Source organism: Aegilops tauschii, chromosome 2 (genome assembly GCF_002575655.3).
Source record: "Aegilops tauschii subsp. strangulata cultivar AL8/78 chromosome 2, Aet v6.0, whole genome shotgun sequence".
Taxonomy (NCBI): Eukaryota; Viridiplantae; Streptophyta; class Magnoliopsida; order Poales; family Poaceae; genus Aegilops; species Aegilops tauschii.
This window is the reverse complement of record NC_053036.3, coordinates 620284809-620291877: the sequence shown is the minus strand read 5'-3', so window position 1 is coordinate 620291877 and position 7069 is coordinate 620284809. Positions and strand designations below refer to the sequence as shown.

The following is a 7069-nucleotide window of genomic DNA, read 5'->3' as shown; positions in this document are numbered from 1 at the left end:
CTCCATCGATCATCTCCCCGTCGCCGCTCACGAAACAATTCATGGCTTCTTCTTCCAGCGCCCGAAGCAGCCGTGTGGCCACATGCCTCGTGCTGCTTCTCCTGGTCGTCAGCCTCCGAGAAGCCTCGGCCGCGAGGCCGCTCCCGCCAGCCGTTGACATGCCTAGCGAGGTGCCCAAGGACCAGGTCATCGTCGACAAGTACGCGCCGCTTCTGCTCGCCATGCTGCCGAGGGGCCCCGTGACGCCATCCGGCCCCAGCGGCGGCACGAACGAGGCCGGGAACTGATTGAGCAAGCGCAGAGCTTGCCGGTAGGATGGATGTATAGATCTCTAGAAATCGTCAGGCATACAGTGGTAGATGCTATGGTACTGTTTTGCAGTACAAGATACTCGTACAGGATTGTTAGTGGGAAATGGACATATAGTGTAGGTCTGTAGGATATACCCCAAAAATATAACTTCATTCTTTCGTTTGTCCCTCCAAGTATTTGATTAAGGAGTTTTTTCTTATCCATTCTTCAAAAAATTGATTGTTCATAGTCACCGATTCAAGATGATACTGGCTGTAAGAATGTCCCAGCTCCTGACCTCTGCAACAACTTTAAAAGATAAGTTTACATTCTATGCAGATAATTACGAGGGGAAAAAACAGTAACCCATAAGAATTTACCCAAACATAGGGATGTAGCTCCTTTGGATCCCATCTCCACTCCACCTGGGATGCTATTTTTCTGAAAATTCCAACATTAGGCAGGTGCCAATTCATTTTCCTTGTAGACTAGAGTCCTGAAAATTTGTCGGCCTCCTTGACATGAATACCAATCCTGAAAGCAGATTTCAGTAAGACTGCAATACTGCAGTTGATCTGCATCTCCTCGATGAAATCCCATGCTTCTTCTAAATGTCCGGCACGTGCCAATAAATCAACCATGCAGGAGTAGTGCTCGACCTTGGGAACGATTTGGAACTCGGATATCAGGTAACTGAACCAACGCTGGCCGTCTTTCAGCAACCCTGCGTGCACACAAGCAGAAAGCACTCCTATGAAAGTGATATCGTCCGGCCGGAGACCTTCCTCATTCCTCATCAGTTATTCAAACTGCCGAATAGCTAGCTCCAGGGTCTCGCCCATTAAAGGCAAGACCAGAAATCAAGGCGTTCCATGAGGCTTCATTCTTGCACGGCAATTTCCCAAACACTTGTATGGCTCAGGTGAGATTTCCACACTTCGAGTGCAGATCCACCAAAGCAGTCCCAATGTAGACATTGCTGTAGAAGCCTCTTTTCGAGATATAGCTGTCGAGTTCAGTGCCTACCTCCAGAGCTCCAACTGCAGCGTAGGCCGAGATCACCCCAACCAGGGTTATCTTATCTGGACGCGCCCCTGCTTGTCGCATGTTGTGAAACAAGGAAATGGCTTCCTTTGACATGCCGTTCTGCGGGTGCCTGCATCATCATACACACCATACACAAATGATCAGGCCAGATAAGATAAGATTAGTTACATTCATCAGAGGGTATTTCGAAATGAGAACCAAGGTTGATCCATCGAGATACTTGCCGGGTTATCATAGCATTCCAAGCGACGGTATCCCCCATCTCTCCACACTTCTCGTACATCCCAACGAGAGCTGAGCCGACGAGCGATCCCACCTCAATGCCCGCACATTTCACCTAGTCCTCCATCCACCTACCAAGCACCAAGGCTCCGGCATCCCTGCAGGCCGCAAGCACGACCGCCACCGTCATCGCGTTGGGTGCCACCGCACGCTCGGCAACCATTGCACAGAGCATCTGCGCCACGTCTTTGTCATCCCCGCCCGCTCATACTACGCTTTTATGATGGAGTTCCAAGAGACAACGTCCCGTTGGGGAATTCCGTCGAACACCTTGCGATCGGCGCGGGGACAACCCAGGTTGGAGTAGATGGTGATGAGGGAATGGCCGGTGTAGTAGTGGCTCTGCAGCCCCAACTTGCGCAGGAGCGCGTGCGCAGAGACGGCGAAGGTGGGACGCTGGGCACCGGGCTGCGGCGAGGAGGAGCAGGAGGAAAGGAAGAGTGTCGTCGGGGCGGAGCGCGGAGCAGAGCATTAGGAGGAAGAGTTGGAGGAGAGGGCGGTGGGGGCAGGCTGGGAGTTGAGCAGGAGCACGACGGTGCGGCCGCGGAGGAAGCCGTGGGCATCGCCGGTGACGTTCGTTAGTTTGGTAGTATTCCTCTGCTTCATCTTACGAGCCACACACGTTAGAGCATCTCCACTCGTTCCGTCTCAGGGCACCGAAAAAGAGCCGCGTGAAGGGGAACCGACGCAAGATTGATACGTGGGGACGATTTCGTTCCCAGTCGTAGGCCCACAGGTCATCGCGGGCTCGGCGATATTTCATATAATTTTTTTAAACTCGGCGATCTTTTACGAACTCGGCAAAATTTCATTGAAATTTGTATATAAAACATAAAAACATGCAAACTACGCGTACACTACGCCAAACTACGCCTAACCACTGCGCCCGCGTCCACCGCGCCCGCCATCCACATGCCGAGAAGCCTGTAGAAGCGGGTGTAGTCGTCGCCGCCGCCGTCGTCGTCGTGCGCCCCCGCCGGAGCCGCCGTCGTCGTCGTCGTGCGCCCCCGCCGGAGCCGCCGCCGTCCCTGTGCACCCCTGGCCAGGGTCGCCGATGCGGTGGGGCGCTGGACGGCCCGGCCTCGTCCTTCTCGTCGCCGTCGAGGACGATGACGCCACCCTCCTCGCGCCTGCGGCGCCGGACCTGGAGCTTCGCGTATGCCGGCGCTGGCGGAGCACCTGCTCGCGGACGTAGTCTTCCCTCGCCTACTTAAGGGCGGACTCGTCATTGGGGGCTGAGGGAGTCCTGGATTAAAGGGTACTCGGGCGTCCGGCCTATGTGACGTGGGCCGGACTGATGGGCCATGAAGATACAAGATAGAAGACTTCCTCCCGTGTCCGGATGGAACTCTCCTTTGCGTGGTTGGTAAGCTTGACGTTCGGATATGAAAATTTCATCCTCTGTTAACCGACTCTGTACAACCCTAGGCCCCTCTGGTGTCTATATAAACCGGAGGGTTTAGTCCGTAGAGGCAATCACAATCATACAGGCTAGACATCTAGGGTTTAGCCATTACGATCTCGTGGTAGATCAACTCTTATAATCCTTATATTCATGAAGATCAATCAAGCAGGCAGTAGGGTATTACCTCCATCAAGAGGGCCCGAACCTCGGTAAATATCGTGTCCCCCGTCTCCTGTTACCATCGACCCTAGACGCACAGTTCGGGACCCCCTACCCGAGATCCGCCGGTTTTGACACCGACATTGGTGCTTTCATTGAGAGTTCCGCTGTGTCGTCATCAGAAGGTTCGATGGCTCCATCCATCATCTACAACAATACTGCCCCGAGGGAGGTCTTTCTCCCCAGCCAGATCTTTGTGTTCGGCGGCTTCGCACTGCGGGCCAACTCGCTTGGCCATCTAGAGTAGATCGATAGCGCCCCAGGTCACCAGATTAGTTTTGGAAATCTGGATTATGTCGCTGATATCCGAGGAGACTTGATCTTCCAAGGGTTCACAACCCCAACCTCGCTCTGGCCTTAGATCCGGAGCGCATTGCCAGGTCCGAAGAAAGGATTCTTGAGCCCGCCGGACTATCTGCGGCCACTAACCCGGTACGGGAGAGCCGGAGGAAATAGTATCGCTCGCAACCATCATGAAGCCGGACACCTCCTCAGACACGGGCTCCGAACCCTTGGAGTCGGCATCGCGTGAGCTCGGCCAGGGAGTCTCCTTCCCGCCGTACTGCACGGACTCTCTTCTCCCCGGCCAAATCTTGCCCTTAAGCGAGGCTCTGGACTTGATGCGATCCCTCGTCATTACAGAGGAGCAACGTCCGAACTACGCCCGGCCCGGACTAGGGACTGAGAGCGGGGAATTTTACGTCCCACCCACCACCCACTTCATAGCCACTGTTGAGGACTTAACTTACATGCTCGGTTACGGCTCTGAAGACATCGACGGTATGGACGACGATGTCGGAGAAGAGCAGGCCCAGTACCCACCGTTTACCAGACACTGGACGGCCACCTCTTCGTATGACGTGTACATGGTGGATACACCCAAAGAGGGTAACGGCGATAGTGAGAAAGATCCAGTCGAGGACAAACCTCCTGAGATACAGCCAAAGCGCCGACATCAGCGGCGCCGCTCTAAATCACGCCGTGGAAAAGACAGCAATACCGGCACGGGAGACAACAATACTTCGGACGACGCCGAAGACCAAGAAGACTCCATAGAGCCAACCTCCGAACAGGACGATCGGGAAGATGGGCAAGTTAGCCCTGACGAACAGGCCGTAAACGAAGACTCGAAGGACAGTAATTATCTTTCACTCTCCAAGGATGAGGTGAGCCTGGGCGACGAAGACTTTATCATACCCGAGGAACCCCTCGAGCAGGAGCGCTTTAAGCGCCGGCTAATAGCCACTGCAAGGAGCCTAAAAAGAAGCAGCAGCAGCTTCAAGCTGATCAAGATCTACTCAACGACAGATGGACTAGCATCCTGGCAGCCGAGGAATACGGCCTCGAGCGCCCAACCAAAAGTTACCCGAAGCGTAAACTGCTACCTCAATTCGACGACGAAGCACTTGAGCCCATACCATCAGCACGTAACGCGGCTGACCGACCACCAAGTGGTCGGGACAAAATGGCAACTCAAGCCAAACACCAACCCATACTACCTCGCCGTAAAGGTAGAGATACAACAGCTCGGGGATATACATATGACCTGCGGCAGCACCTGGAAAATAGAACAGGTCAGACCAGATCGATCTACGGATCATGGGAGGGTGCCCCCGCGCGCGACGACGGCTATCTAACCGGACGTGACAAGCATAACCACGTCCGGGCCGAAAACCGCAGACGGACTCCATCCGAGCTACGTCGCGACTTGGCCCGATATAGAGGCGCTGCACACCCCCTATGCTTCACTGATGAGGTAATGGAGCACGAATTCCGAGAAGGGTTTAAACCCATGAATATTGAATCATACGATGGAACAACAGATTCCGCGGTATGGGTTGAGGACTTTCTTCTCCATATTCATATGGCCTGCGATGATGATCTTCATGCCATCAAATACCTCCCGCTAAAACTCAAGGGACCAGCTCAGCACTGGTTAAACAGCCTGCCCGAAAACTCTATTGGCAGCTGGGAGGACTTGGAAGACGCCTTCCGCGACAACTTCCAATGTACATACGTCCGACCTCCGGATGCCGATGACTTAAGTCACATAGTTCAACATCCCGGAGAGTCAGCCAGGAAATTCTGGACTAGGTTCCTAACTAAAAAGAACCAGATCGTCGATTGTTTGGATGCCGAAGCCCTAGCGGCCTTTAAGCATAGCATCCGCGACGAATGGCTCGCCCGACACCTCGGCCAAGAAAAAGTCGAAGTCCATGGCGGCCCTCACGGCACTTATGTCCCGCTTTTGCGCGGGCGAAATAGCTGGCTAGCCCGTAGCAATATTAATGCAAGCGAACCTGGCACCTCTGAAGCCAGAAATAGCAACGGCAAGACCCGACGCAACAGGCACAAGCGTCGAAGCAACGGTAGCAATACCGATGACACGGCGGTCAACGCCGGATTCAGTGGCTCCAAGTCCGGCCAGCGGAAGAAGCCATTTAAAAGAATACGGGCTCATCCAGCTTGGACCGCACACTCGATTGTCCATGTCAGATCCACGTCACCCCCGATAAACCAACCAATCATACCAACAGAAGCTGTTGGGTCTTTAAACATGCCAGGAAGTTAAATGTCGAGAACAATGAGAAGGGGTCGCAAAGTGAGGACGACGACGATGAGCCCCGTCCGCCGAACACAGGGGGACAGAAGAAGTTTCGCCCCCAAGTTAAAACAGTGAGCATGATATACGTTACTCATATCCCCAAGAGGGAGCGTAAACGCGCGCTCAGGGACGTCTATGCGATAGAGCCGGTCACCCCAAAATTCAACCCATGGCCGTCCTGCCCGATCACCTTCGATCGCAGGGACCATCCGACCAGTATCCGTCATGGTGGTTCAGCCGCACTGGTCCTCGACCCAATCATTGATGGATTCCACCTCACGCGAGTCCTCATGGACGGCGGCAGCAGCCTCAACCTGCTCTATCAGGATACAGTCCGCAAGATGGGCATCGATCCATCAAGGATCAAGCCCGCAAAAACTACCTTTAAAGGAGTAATACCAGGCGTAGAGGCCCGCTGCACAGGCTCAATCACATTGGAAGTCGTCTTCGGATCCCCGGACAACTTCCGAAGCGAAGACTTGATCTTCGATATCGTCCCCTTCCGTAGTGGCTACCACGCACTGCTCGGACGAACTACATTTGCTCGATTCAATGCGGTGCCACACTACGCTTATCTCAAACTCAAGATGCCCGGACCACGCGGTGTCATAACAGTCAATGGAAACACGGAACGCTCCCTCCGTACCGAGGAGCGCACCACGGCCCTGGAAGCAGAAGTACAGAGCGGCCTTACCAAGGAGAATATCAATTCAGCGGCCAAGCCCCCGGATACTGTCAAACGAGCCCGGACTACTCCGCAGCATGAAAGTCCAGCTCGTCAGGAGTTTGACTAGCAATTCGGCCTCCGTCTTAGTTCTGACCAAATTGTGGCGTACGTACCGCACGTACATAACTACGCACTCAAAATACCATGGGCAAAGACGGAGGCATAAATCGATTGTGGTCCATAATACGGCTCGACCTTCCCTGGGCACACATACTTTTCCTTTTCTTTTTTTCCTTTTCAGGTTTCTTTTCCACAGGCCCCTCACGACGGCCTGATCATCGATCCTTTCGAAAGATGGATATACCAAGGCGACAAATAGCATAGACGTGTGGGGGAGTCTCTAGGTGGTCTTCTTGACGATCACTCTTCCTGTTTTCAGGACCCGCACGCAGCTCCCCTTTGGTCTCGGCATGTTAAACAGCCCTGTTGCTTATCGCACTATTTGTACAAATACGCCTTGACGTACTAATCAAATTATAATGGAAACAGTTTG

General features: G+C 53.7%; 1 pseudogene; it reads right to left on the bottom strand.

Annotated features, from left to right (window-relative positions):
• Positions 1-290: 290 nt before the first annotated feature.
• The window catches only part of LOC109753603 (pentatricopeptide repeat-containing protein At2g34400-like), a 29839-nt pseudogene continuing 23060 nt past the window's right edge, over positions 291-7069 (bottom strand).